The 14026-nt window shown below is 51.3% G+C and overlaps 1 non-coding gene across 1 annotated transcript; it reads left to right on the top strand.

Annotated features, from left to right (window-relative positions):
* The first annotated feature begins 8054 nt into the window (after positions 1 to 8054).
* On the top strand, positions 8055 to 8126 carry TRNAP-CGG (transfer RNA proline (anticodon CGG)). The gene has a single exon. It is a non-coding gene; the product is annotated as a tRNA-Pro (tRNA).
* Positions 8127 to 14026: the final 5900 nt, after the last annotated feature.

The raw sequence follows: 14026 nt of genomic DNA, 5'->3' as shown, positions 1-14026 counted from the left end.
AGGGGGTGACCGAGGAAATTCACACTTGTTGTGGTGAAGGCAATGTAACAAATTGCTTGGCACCGTTGACCGGATGGGGCATGATGGCCGTGACTAACAAATGGTGGATTACTGCTGCCAAAAGTTTGAGGTCCCCTGCAGCTTGATGGGAAAATCTTTTAGTGGTGGTTGTTGACATGGGAGCAATGTTTCGCCGGTCGTGTGGCAGTTAGCACGCTGTACTACAAAACCTGGCGACCCGAGTTCGAGTCCTGCTCGTGGCCAACGCCAGTGACTATTCTCTTGAACCGGTCCTAGACCTCTAGGTAGACTTGCTTAAAATGAGTATGAGGTGTTTACACATCGCCACTGAAGGCAAAGGCAGCTGGCCGTGGTGTTGGCCACCCACACCCTCGTGTTCTGTACCAGCCTTCATAGGTGCTCGCTAACACTTGCCCCAACAGTCCGTTCAGGCTATACGGGGGCTCTTTGTTTGGGGCGCCTTTACCAGAGTGCTGTAATTGAATGCGGTTTACGTTTTGGTGCGAATTGACTGCACTTCACTCTGATACAGCCCAGGGGAAACCACTTGGGTACGTGCCTACAAAATAAGAGCCACATTAGCAATTGCAATTCATCCCCCCCCCCCCCCCCCAACCCTACACCACGAATACAGAAGGCTCTATTTTGACTTAACTTTTGTAACTGCAGGAATTCGTATTCCTGCAGGCTCTGTGGCCTCGCTGTTCGCACGCGGGTTTTACAGCAGCTGTGGTGCGCTGCTGCTACACAGCAATTGAGGGTCTCCTGCCGAGACGCGTGAGCTGGCCTCGTGATGCGACTGCGTGCATGTTTGGAGCCGGTGGCGAGCAGGCGTGCATGCCGTTATTGAGACCACGACTGATGGTGAAATCCCCCTGTGGGTGAGGCAGGAACCTATTGCTTGATGATCACTTCCACGTGGGGGTAAAATACGTGGCCAATCCGACATTTGTGACTTCCTTTAACTGGACCCGTTGTATCGCAGGAAGCGCGAGGCACGGCGACGCCTCCTAGGTGACCGTCCATCGGTGGGATGGATCGTGGCAGTCGATGATGCTGGTGGCCTGACGTTTAAGGGCCTGAACGCCTTTCAGCAAAGCGCAATAGGGGTGGGGGGGGGAGGGGTGGTGGGGGTGTCGAGCTTTCGCGTGCTGCATTCGCCGCTTGAAACGCCGGGTTCGGCGAGTCACTCGGACGCGTGACAACCGTGCGTATGAATGCGTCCTCTTCTAAGTGCATCGGGATTGATGCATTTCGGGGAGTGAAAGTGAAGCCCCCCCCCCTTTTGTGACGCCATCCTTAATGTCACAGCGCTCGGGCAAGTGCGGGTGCCCGATACGTACGTCATCAACACAAAGCAATTTAAGCATTAAAACAAAAAAAAAACACTTCTGCCATCTGATTGCATGAGCGAGCACATTAGAATAATTGCAGCCGAATTGTTGATAAACGCGCATATATATTCGTGTATTTGCACGTTTGTCCATGCACGCTACAAATTCTGTTGCACATATGCCTGAAAATCTATTCACAATGCTGGTTATACGATTCGAATTTGCAAACGGTGTCTCTAACACCGTGTTTGCTGGATATTGCCAATTTGTGCAAGCGGGCCATGTTTACATTCTCAAAATTGGATGAATATATAAGATTCAGGTTTCGGGAACGGGGCTAGTCGTCCATGAATACTCTGTTCGAAACATTTCCACAATTGTTAAGACCAATTTGTTGTGCGTGTGCATAGACACACTGAATTAATCGCTATGCTCCTCTTTGCTATGTTGACTGAAATTGCAAGTTGGGGAAGAACACACCATTTTAGCGGCTGTAAATTGCACGCACTCAAAGCATGGCTTTTTGCTTTTGCCAAAGAGGGCATTTGCCGTGTAAAAAAAAAAAATAGCCAGCGACCAAAAAGCCAATCTCGTGTGGCCCCGATACCGGCTGAGTCATTTTGATTTTTGTGAACCAAATCCTTGCCATCGGATTTGAGGTCTGGCAAAAGACACCCGACAATGTGAAGAAAACTGGAACATGTGGGAAGTTGTGATCATTATTTTTATTTCTCAAGGTAAAGCTAAGCTGGTTAAATGGCCCTGCTATTAGTCGAGTCCATGAGATCATGAGTTAAACGTCTAGACTTGGCTCAATTTAGCCCATCATCGTAAGTCCTCCACATTAAGAGGATGAGTAGTGGCTCCAGCTGTGATCAAGTGGTTACCGTTCTGCGCGACGAATTCGGCGATCCGAGTTTGATGCTGGCAATGGTGGCGTAATATTATCTCCCTCGGCAGTATATTCGGAGTGTGCATGTTCCCCCCGTGGTCACGTGGATTTTTCTCTAGGTTCTCCGTTCCCCCCCCCCCCCCCTCATTTAGAAACATGAATTTAGAGTATTTGGCTGCTATACATTTTCATGCGATAAGCCATTTCGTTATGCTATCATTTGCGGCAAGGTCGCTTCTGCAAAGAGCTACGTAGCTCAGTGGACCCTTTGCCTTTTGGCGAGTGATATCAGAAACGGTCTGCCCCTTATCAGATGCCCCCAAATCGCATTCACCGGCACGGTGAAGAATGCCAAATAACTACCCACAACCAAAATGGCGTGGAGCAGTCATCCATCGGTGGATTGCGAATGTCTGGATTTCGTTTTTCATTGTTGCGAGGTTGCAACACTGGGAATTTCGCGGTGATTATTCCATGCACGTACTTGTTCTTTCCAAGGGAACGTGAAGTTGGCACCACTGACTCTGTGTGATACTTGTATGTATGTCCGTATTTTGAACTTATTTCGCACCGTACCTAGCCAACCGTGCAAATCGGAGGTGCGGGGGAAAGGACACCACATTAACACACACAAATCAGCTCCAGTGGCTTCCGAATATCGGAAGGAAGAGCGTTCCAGAGGGCCGCAGAGGCGCATATGATAGCGCGCGATGCGTTGACCGTCTTTGTTCGATGGCTAATCGAAACACCTGCTTCGATCATGGAGACGATTTGAATGCTTTCTTGAATAATGTGTGCGTGTGTGTTCTTTCAAAACTCTGACGCGACGTTCGACGAGATAGCTGTGCACTGACGCATTCATTGCATTTATATGTTGACATTCATTGAGATCAATTATCATCGCATGCGGTTGTGACTGCCGCATCGTAGAAGGGCCTCGTGTGTGGGCGTGAGCACGCAGCCCCGCCTGTGAGGGCTCCCTGGTTGACACCAGCGATGCGGGGGTTGCAAAGTTCTTAATTAAAAAGGGGAAAGCCACCCGCACCCCCCACGCTATTCCATGGAGAGATTCACCAAACCAAACAACCAAAGCACTGTCTTATATAGGCATACGTCTTCGATGCGTTGCCCATGTGTGTGTGTGTTTCCCCCCCCCCTCCGCAGTTTCCTATGAAAACGTTGATGTCCCGTGTGTATGCGCATTATTTATGTTCTTGATTTTTTTGTGTACTTCCAAATTGTATTGCAACTGTGGCTTATCGGCTTGGTAACGAGACAAAGGACAGTTCCTTTTGAAATTCTCATTCATCGCAAGGCACCAACACCCCCGGTGAGAGAATGGCATCGGGCAGGTGGCACCACAAATTGATATTGTTTTAAGGGACCTTTCAAATGCTTCTCGTCCACCGTTGCAACGCCCTCCTACACAGACGGCTTATCATCGAAACGACAACAATGCATTTACTGTCACGATTGGAAATGTCGGATTAATTAAAATCACATTGATTATGATGGCGTTTTGTGTGTGTGTGTGTGCAATCATTGGTGATCAGGTTATACGATTACTTGAGCTGGGCTATAATCCGATTATTTTCTGGGATCAATCACTCGACCGACTGTCAATGCCATTACTTGGCCAATCGGATAGCACGAACATAGTTGGGGGGGGGGACAAAAACAGTCTCACCTGTCCCAACGTGTGCCGCTGGACGGGAGGTACAGTAATGGGCGTGGCTTCTTGGGGCTTTCCTACCTTCGGGAGGTACAGTAATGGGCATGGCTTGTTGGGGGGGTTCCCGTCTTCGGGAGTCAGGATGTCAGGGCTCTCGTAATTGACTAAATCAAGTAGTTGATATTAACTTTTAGCCGATCAATCGTCCCAGCACTAACTACCATTATCTAGCTCAACTCGAGAACATATTTTGAGCATGAGTTATTACCTAAATTTGAACCCCACATCTCAGCAGTGACATTAAATACCCAGACAGTTAGTCTCCTTCCCCCGGACTGTATCCGTTCCTCAACATAAAATAAGTACTTTTGATGTTGTTTACAGATCCCATTGGCCATTGGGGAGTGCATTTTTCCCAGCAGCACTTGTTTTGAACCAGCAAACGCTGGCGCGGTTTCGACATTTCATGCATCATCGGCAGTCACTCGCGAGTTTGGTTTCATTAAACCAAACACATTCCTGCGGCGGGAGCTGGTAGGAACTTTGGGTTGCTCGGTCAATGGCCAGGGTCAACGGCGGCACCACGTGGTGTGTTCGGCAAATATGCCCGACTGTGAGAGCGGGCACAAGCCGGCGTGAGTAGGTTAAATGTTGAGTTTTATAAGGGCACCACGGGGTGACCAGCCCCTCCCCACCCAGCCCCACCCTCCCCACCCAGCCCCTCCCCACCCTCCCCTCTCCACCCAGCCCCACCCATCCCATTTATGAATGCACGACGGACGGACGGACACAATAATCCCCTGTGGGCTGGTGTAACCAGGAGGTTCCTACCAGTATTAATCCAATGCCGCTGAAGAAAATCCACTCCCAAAGGCCACGCGACCGATAATGGGATGTGAAAAAAACCTTCACACTTTTTTTTCGTTACGTGAAAGGACAGATGCAAAAAAAAGGAAGACCGTGACAATATCTGCTTCGTAACGTTGCCACTTTTAATTCCGCACAACGACGACAAAGATTATTTTTTTTAAAAAAAGCGTGATTTAAGTAATTATCTCTAGGAGCCATTGGGGGCGCCGTCGCTGCGATGACAGGAAAAGGAACGCAACGTCGAGACGAAATCATCTCCCAATCCCACACGTCTCGTGGCCACGCGTTCTTCTCTCGCCTCGCGCACCACCCCGCCCCTCCCGAATCCTCCTCGCTCATCATACATCAACACAGACTCCATTGAGCTCGTGCTAAATTGTGCGTGGTGCCGTGCTGTGTGTGTGGCTTTGAGCCGAGACGGCGTATAATGCGATTTTTTTAAAATCTCCATTTAAGGCAGCAGTCCGTACACAACACAAGCCCTGCTGTTATTCCACTGCTGGATGAAGGCTTCCGCATGCCTTTCAGTCAAGAGAGTTGTTGATTCTGCGCCACGCTGGTGCGTGACGATGACGGGTGAAGAGGACAAACGAAGGATCGATTCACTTAGCACTTGCCAAAATTTGTTTTTTTTTGCATTTCACATCAGATCTGCAGTTGCCTTTTGTAATAATACGCGTAAAAAAAACCTCAACGTGGGATTTGAGTGAACAGTGCTTTACGCCGAAAACATGCAGCCCTGAGACTCCGACTTTTCTAAATAAAGGACATCATTCGTAATAATAATGTACATGTGTATAGGGCGCCGTTCATCCGGAGGCCACAAGACTCCGTGCAAACACACACGCGCGCATGGAGGCTCGCACCAATAAAATCCAACCCCAAAACAAAGGATTCAATAATACCTGCAATGACTTCACAAGGGGGTAGAAACTGGGACAGTGGTTCGTGCTCCGCACTACGAGCTCGGCCACCTGCATTCGTATTCTCGGACACGACTCACGTCGGTGGCGATTCACATCTGAACCCATCCTGAGTCAACCCCTTCACCAATCCACTCTGACCAGGGTCGTAAAATAAAGTGCGTATGCTCTAACAACCCCCAACGACTGACACGGCATAGGGGAGGCATTCGTCCGGCAGTGGATTGACGAAGAGCTGTGAATTGTTAATCATTAGTCCACTACTCCACTGGATATGCAGCGACTATTAAACTTGGGTGAAACAAGTTTGATTGTCAGGGCTTTCTTGGGCACGTCTATATTTTTGTTTTTTATGTCATCAGATCTCACACACTCCAGGTCGGTGTTCTTCATTGCAAGGCCCGCGGGCCACTGGCGGCACCTGGGTGGCCTTTAGTGTGGCCGCCGACAATACACAAAGAGTGACAACACCCCCCATCATCATCAACATCATCGTGCTGATGTCAAACCCCCCTAATTGTTGCAAACGCATGGAGGCCCTCAAACTGATGATGTCGTATCGGCGAAAGTGACCCACCTCCTCCCCCACCCCCCTCTCTGAAAATGAGTGAAGGACACTGCTCTCCTGCCCTCCCAACATCCCAACATGGAGTTGGGCCAAACATCCCAAGGCAGGGATCCTGCTGAAACATGAGCTCGAGACTCAGCGAGGCCGCTTTGCGGAGATTAAGATCCATTGTTGTTATTGTTGTTGAACGATTTAAGACGCACGTGGTGCGCGTCACCCTCCACAGCCTCGTCTTATCCTCCGGTTTCTGGCACCTTTGATGAGCAAGGTGATGATAATTATATACTGGGGTCACGGGGACAACTTTGATGAATCTCTCGTGGCCTCTCAAGCGGCGTCTGCGCTAATCAGTGCAGCGCACAAACAAAGACAAATATCCCCCCGTATAGCCTCAACATGCTGTACGGGCAAGGTGCTATTAGCGAGTAGCACCTATGAAGTCCGGAACGGCACGCGAGGCGGTGGGTGGCCAGCACCACGCCCGAACGCCTTTGTCTTCCCAGTGGCGATGTTTACTACACACCGCACCGGGTACTAGCTTGAGGCTGAGTCGACCTAGGGGAGGCCCGGGATCGGTTCAGATAATCCTCACCGGTGTTGGTCGTGAGCAGAAATCGAACTCGGGTCGCCAGGTTCGTAGCGCAGCGTAGCGCGAGCCGATCCACGACCGCTTCACAGAAAGTTGGGTGGGAATGTTGCGAGCAATCACCTATTAAAAAGCAGGCGCGACACACTTTTGCGGTGGTGTGACCCAGAATCCCATGCCAGGCCGCTTTTGTCTCCCCCAGTGCTGAAGATTAACGACCAACACAGCCCCAGGTACAACACAAGCAACCCACACACACACACTGTAACAGCTACGCACAAAAACATATATATACACTGTCTGGGCTCGTCCGGGATTGTGAAACCGGGACCGCTCGCACTCGAAGCGAGAATCACACCTCTAGACCAACGAGCCAGCCGATGGACGTGTACCAATATCCACTGAACCATACTCAGCCGAGTTCGATTCCTGGCCGTGAATAAAGACCATCGAGTGCCTTGGTGCTGTGTGAATATTAGCAAAGTCGCCCCTGTGTACCGACATGTAAGAACGCAGGAATGCACGTACACAAAAAACGCACTCGCGCACTCAACTAAAATACCAAAAGGAAAATAAACCACAGTACATACAAAGAGCCAGGACGTGAAGTTGTAGATGTGGGGCCAAGCACCAATTAAAGCGTCAAAGCAACACGAGGTGTGTGGCGTGGCGAGGCCTAACGAACGACCGGACGTCTTTCTGTCTTTGGGGCCGTCCATAAATGACGTCACGCGATTTTGGACGATTTTTGACCCCCCCCCCCCCAATAGTCACACGGCGTCACAAAAAGTCAGACTCCCCCGCCCTCAAATATGACGTCACAAAGCTCTGCCCCCCCCCCCCTCCCAAAAAAGAAATCATGCTTCAAATCGCTTTAAAATATCGTCTTTGTAGTGCGTATTTAATGTGGCGCTGCACTCTGATGTTGTAGGAGAAAACATTTATTAAAAAGTATATTTAATTAAGTATACTATATATACCTATCTAAAGTTGCGCATTTTGATGTGACGTCACATTTCTCAAACCCCCCCGTCCCTTCGTCACACATCGTCACAAATGTCTGACCCCCCCCCCCCCCCCAGTTGCGTTACGTCATTTATGAACGACTTGTGAAGTCATGGGGCGGGAGAGTTGAACTCTGGCAGGGCTCAGATTCAGTGACGCCACTCCGTTCCACTTCTATCGGCTGGCTCGTTGGTCTAGGGGTATGATTCTCGCTTCGGGTGCGAGAGGTCCCGGGTTCAAATCCCGGACGAGCCCTAAAATAGCGCTTATTTTATATGAGGTCACAGGGTTATTTATATTCTTTTGGTAAAGCCACGGATGAAGGCTTCTGACCAGCGCTGGGTGTCAGTTGTGGGTTAGTGAAGGCGAGCATACACGTTTGTGCATGGGACATACAGCCAAACATTAATATTATTGCACTGACAAAGTCGCCTCGTGGCGGCCGATAACACCTGTTATGCATCGCGATCGGCCATCCTAGGCACTCAGCTTAACGTTGCATAGATTTGGCGATCTGACGAGATCGGGAAAACAACAACAATCGCCATTCGCCACTAAGTGGCGGCGACGTCACCATGGCGCTTGTGCCAGGCTAGGTGCATGTTGACGCTACCACGTGAAGTGTCGAACGCCCACCGGCAGGAGGTCACGGGGCAGACCCAGCAGGTGCCACGGGTCGGTTGACTGAGACGACTGGCTGATGCACCACCTGTGCCCCCTACTGTGCCAACCTGCTGTGCTTCAGCCACCCGGCGCTCCGCTTGTTGTTGTGAGCGTCGCTCCTCTGCCCTCCGTTGTTGTTGGAGGGCGACTGCCTCCAACTGCCCAGTAGCAGCGTCCTTCACGAGCCTCCTCCACAGAGGCTGATCTTAACACCGCTGGTACCAGTCATCGGCAAGTACCAGTCATCGGTATACACCCATACACGCGCGCACGCACACGTGGGATTTACATCTGCCAACTCAATCACCTGAATTGATTTTAGATTAAAAGTTATCGATTTCTGACCAGGGGTTAATTTCAGCCAGGTATATCTGCGTCAGACACCGCGAAAATTAGTGCGCTCCCGGCACACCACATCCATGATCCGTCTCCATCATTGTGGCTACCAGTCGCGTGCCGACTCGAGTGTGTCCACCTCCGATTAGCACGGTTGTAAACGTACGCACCGAACGAAGTTCAACATACATACATATCAGCGACCCGGGAAATATTCAGTGGGAAAATTAAGCACTGTTTATGAACAAACACAGCGATGAAAGTTAATTAGAATGTGCATTTAAATGGAACACTTCTCGTAAATGGATTCAATGTCATTGATTTACTTTTCGTACGAATAACGAGGTTTCGAACACTGTGTATCGGGCCAGCCCCCGAGGGCATACGACCCTCGGCGGTTTGTCTAGAAGACAAGAGGCGTTCTTATTTCTGTTGTTGTTGTTTGTTGTTGTTGTGCGACTTCCCTTGAAACCACACGAGGGGAGGGGGTGATTCCTGCAACAACCTTCAAAAGCAAAGTGCCATTCGTTACAGTCACGGGCAAGAAGGAGGGAGGGAGGGGGTGGGGGGGGGCATTGCCGACCAGCGCGGTGAAGTATAACCCGTGGAGACAAAGGGCACTTCCCACATCTCTCGTGCGCGCGCGGTTAAAGACTCGAGCGTGGCGCCGGCACTCTGGGGAGCTGCGAGATGAACAACGCACGGCGATCGTGGTCCCGACGTTGCTCTTCGGGTCTGTTACCGCGCGCCGCTCGCCGTGGTAATGTCCGACGTTGCGCGCTCCGTGCTGGGCGGCGAAACGTCGGACGCCGAACACGACGCGAATTTTGACCCGAGAGATACAAAAAAAACACACACACATTCGGATTGATGGCTACGTATGTATAGCACAAGCGCGAGAGCCTACGCATTATTAATTACGCGAATCTACATCGGGTTCGTGAGTAATTTAGGGGGGGGGGGGTATATATATTATCCCCTCGGTCCCGCGAATTAAAACATTTTTATTTTCTTTGAACAGCAGCGTGAGACGGGTGGGAGTAAGCGGAGGATGCTGATGCTCCTGCTGATGATGGGGTGCAGGAGGAGGACGGTGGTGGGGGTGTGGGCGAGTAGGAGGAGGATTGGGAGTGGGAGGAGCGAGTGATGATATCGCGCGGGGCATGTGGACGTGTGGTGGTGGTGGTGAGACGCGGGGCTGTAGAGGCGAGCGGGAGCCGAGTGCCAGCCACTTCTCACCCGCGGACCGCCTGGGAGTCGCCATGGTAAGTACCGTCCGAGACTCATGGTCATCGCCACACCTCCTTGCCGCCCCCACGCCCGTCCGTCTCATCTCTCCTTCGTCTAAGCCAAAAGTCCCATCGTGGTGCAGGGTCGGCTGCACTCATTTGCATTCTATATGTACTTATATCCTGTTCCTCTCCGCTGGTCACAGCCACTCACCTTCGCATCTCCGATGAGCCCGGTTGGGTACGTACGGCAAGGCATAAGTTCGATGTACGGTACAAACACACCTCGTTCCACCACATGCTTCCATCTCATTCCCGGTGTCTGCTCCTCCTGTCCCTGCACGGGCATGCCGAATGCCCTGCTAGTTGTATATTTCTATGCATCTCACCTCGCCCATGTCATCCCATCGTCAATCTTGATTTGAAGCTTTCGTGACTGTGGGAATCCATACTCGTTGGTTCTTTCGGTAAAGTCACGCGCCGTTCAGTTGCTATCGGTAATGCACTCCCTGCGCGGACGTCGGGATTCTCGAAAGCCAAGCCGAGGTGGCCGAGCCTGGTATGCGGGCGCTCGGATGTGGGTGACCACATCGCCAGGGATTCTCCGGTGTTTCGAATATGAATAGCGTTTAGTTTTATAAAGCGTCGCTGAGGTCGTCGTCGTTTTGTGCAAATTTTAATCTCAAAGTCGCTGAGCAGCCACAGACAAAGTGGAAGGCAGCAGCCAGGCTGCAAGTCGACGCTCCCAAACCATTGCCCAAGCTCTGCAGTCCTCTGCGTATTAACGCTGCGAGGTTTGGCCACGCTGTATCCGCGGCGGCTTTTCTCCGCCTTCTCCAGAGGCGAGGTGGGAGTGGAGTGAGTGATTTCAGAAACTTGCACCGTTTTATTCTTTCAACTGCGCCGCGACGGTAGCTCAAATCGAACCGGCGACCTTGGGATTAACAAGTCCACGTGCGCTAATCCTTGACCTGCGGCAGCATCCCTGGTCTTATAGGACAGCGCTGCTAAAAACAAATGTTAGCATGGGGGAAGGGAGGGGAAATCCCTCCTACAAGGCGTTGGACTGAGACACACGGTGCTGAGAAAACGGAGTTGTTGTTGTTGTGTAACCGCGAGAGAATAAAAGCGATCAGCCGGGCTGATTGTTGAACCGCGACTATTGGGAAGGCTCTGCGTGCGATCCACGGGGGAGTGTACAGGACACACACACATGCACACGGAGGCACAAACACGGCACGGGGAGGGCGGATGATGGCCCGTGCGGAATCTAATTCGAGGGGTCTAACGGCACGGAACAACCGCTTACGGAGCAGAATCACACCCGCGGGGCATCCGCGACCTTACATTAGATGGCGAATTCCGTTTTTCGTTTCGATGATCGTGGAAAGGCCTCTGCTGAACCGTGAGGCCGTTTCTGTTTCCAGGAGGGTCATGCCCGTTGCTGAGCGATTTGCCGTGCGGGTGTGAACAGGGACCACCCGCAGTGAACGCCGCAATAGCAACACGCACCTCGAGCGAACGGCTATCTCCTGGCCACTTGGTGGGTGGGTGGGTTGGAGAGTTAAGGGGCCGTCCATAAATGACGTCACGCACCTAGGGGGGGGGGGTCAGAGATTTGTGACGATGTGTGACGAGGGGCGGGGGGGGTGAGAAGTGTGACGTTACATCAAAATGCGCAACTTTAAATAAATATAGACAACACGTTCTCCTTAATTAAATAGACTTTTAAATACATATTTCTCCGACAACATCAGAGTGCAGCGCCACATTAAATACGCACTACAATAACAATAGTTTAAAGCGATTTGAAGCATGTTTTATATTTCTTGGGGGGGAGGGGCAGAGCTTTGTGACGTCATATTTGAGGGGGGGAGTCTGACTTTTTGTGACGCCGCGTGACGAGGGGGGGGGGGTGTGGTCAGAAATCGTCCAAAATCGCGTGACGTCATTTATGGACGGCCCTTAACCCACAGTCCTCAGAAAGAGTATAGTCCTCAAATTGTAAACGTTGTGGGTTTACTCTCCAACATGTCGGGGGGGGGGGTGTGTGTGCTGAAGTAGTCACTAACTGGTGGCACGTTTTGTTTACGTGTCAATCGATTGGCCTCGTCGAGAGCTACTCGGGGACACTTAAGTTTCGTAAAAAGTTGAAAAATTACGTAAACACGTTAAAATTCACCGCCTTGGGGGGCGGTGGTGAGGCTCGCCTTGGCAAAGAAGCTGAGGATCGACGGCTGACCGGAGGGCGTCGTCGCCGCGCGCGACTGCGGCGGACGCCCCCCGGGGCTCGCGTTTGGCCGGTGGGGGTGGCGCCCATCGTGTCGATCGCCGCCTGCTGCTGCTGCTGGCGCTTGTTGTTGGCACGGTAGTCTGGTGCGGGCGGCGCGTTGCTGTCGGGGTCACGAGTGGGGCGGACTGAAAAATAATAATTATTGACCTGGTTTTTGCGGGACCCCGGGGTCCCGCCAAATGATTCAAATGAAGAAGGAATACATTACAGCCATTTCCAACGCGCCATTAGATGGAGTAAGGCCTACCCATCATGCCAATGGGTTTTTATTTGTATTTTATTTTTCACCCGGGACCAGTTTGGATATCACCCGCCACTGATATCGGTCATGCTCGGGAATCGAACTTCGGTATAAATGCAATCCTCATGATATACCCACATCACGATCCGCCTTTCCGTTTTGATCAATCTCCTTGGCTCAGATGCGACTCACGTCACCGCACGCTGCACTTTCCTGATGATCCGATCAACAATTGCCCCGAGTAAAGTCCCAGGCGTATCCGTTGTTACACCAGGTGACGACTCAAGGGGACAGAACGAGCCACTTTGGCCACCAAAAATTTTACAAAAGAAAGCCAAATGAAATCAAGTACGGCAATGGAGGCAATAGAAATCAGTGCAAAAACAACCGCTTGCTCATGAGAAATCGACGATTTGTTTGCACGTGACCCACAGAGCGCAGTCTGAAATTTAGAGCCCCTGTCGACGTCACGCGAGGTGCACGCACAACGACAAAGACCCCCCCCCCCCCCCACCCGTGTAGTCTTCAGTAGACTGTCAAAGCAGGTGCTGTTAGCGAGCACCTATTAAGACCGGCACGGTACACTAGGAAGTGGGTGGCAAATACCAGGCCTGGCCGCCCCTTGTTTCCCCAATGCTGATGTCTACACATGGAACCAGGTACTCATTTAAGGCTAAGTCGACCAAGGGCATAGTGCAGGATCGCTTCAAATACTCGAGTCGCTAAGTTCGTAGTGCATTGCGCTAACCACTATACTCCTGCTCCCTAATACACGTACACACACGCATGTACACATCCGCACGCGCGCACACACACACACAGACACGTCTCTATCTTAGTTTGATGTATAATATGGGGTGGAATTCCAACAGGCTGATGGACTAAAACATACACTGAACGGAGCTCTGCTTAAATATGCGTTACACACAACGGTCCACAGCGATGATTTGGGATCCAGTTGACGAGTGAGTAATTCGCAGCGTGCATTTCTTTCGTCACCTCACATCGGCGAGGGCTTCAGAGATTTGCCTTCAAAATGAAAGATTCGTGCTGCTGATAAGCAGAACACGATCCGGGCATTACTCGATCATCACTAACATCCTAACCACCACCTTAACCCGCCATTCGCCACTCAGTGACGGTTACGTCACCACGACGCCTGTGCCAGGCTAGGTGCACTTTGAGGCTGCCACGTGAAGTGTCGAAGGCTCGCTGACACGAGGAGGTCTCGGGACAGACCCAGCAGGTGCCATGGTTTCGGCTGACTGAGATCACCGATAGATGTGTAGAGGTGTTAACTACTCACTTGTACGGTAACCTGCATTGCCACGAGGTGTCAAAGGGGCAGTGCAGCGTTACCTCTGTGTACATAACGATTGGGGTCAGACGAAGT

Source organism: Petromyzon marinus, chromosome 18, assembly GCF_048934315.1.
Source record: "Petromyzon marinus isolate PM22_M1 ecotype Great Lakes invasive population chromosome 18, UKy_Petmar_22M1.pri1.0, whole genome shotgun sequence".
Classification (NCBI taxonomy): domain Eukaryota; kingdom Metazoa; phylum Chordata; class Hyperoartia; order Petromyzontiformes; family Petromyzontidae; genus Petromyzon; species Petromyzon marinus.
This window is presented reverse-complemented; position numbering and strand designations above follow the sequence as displayed.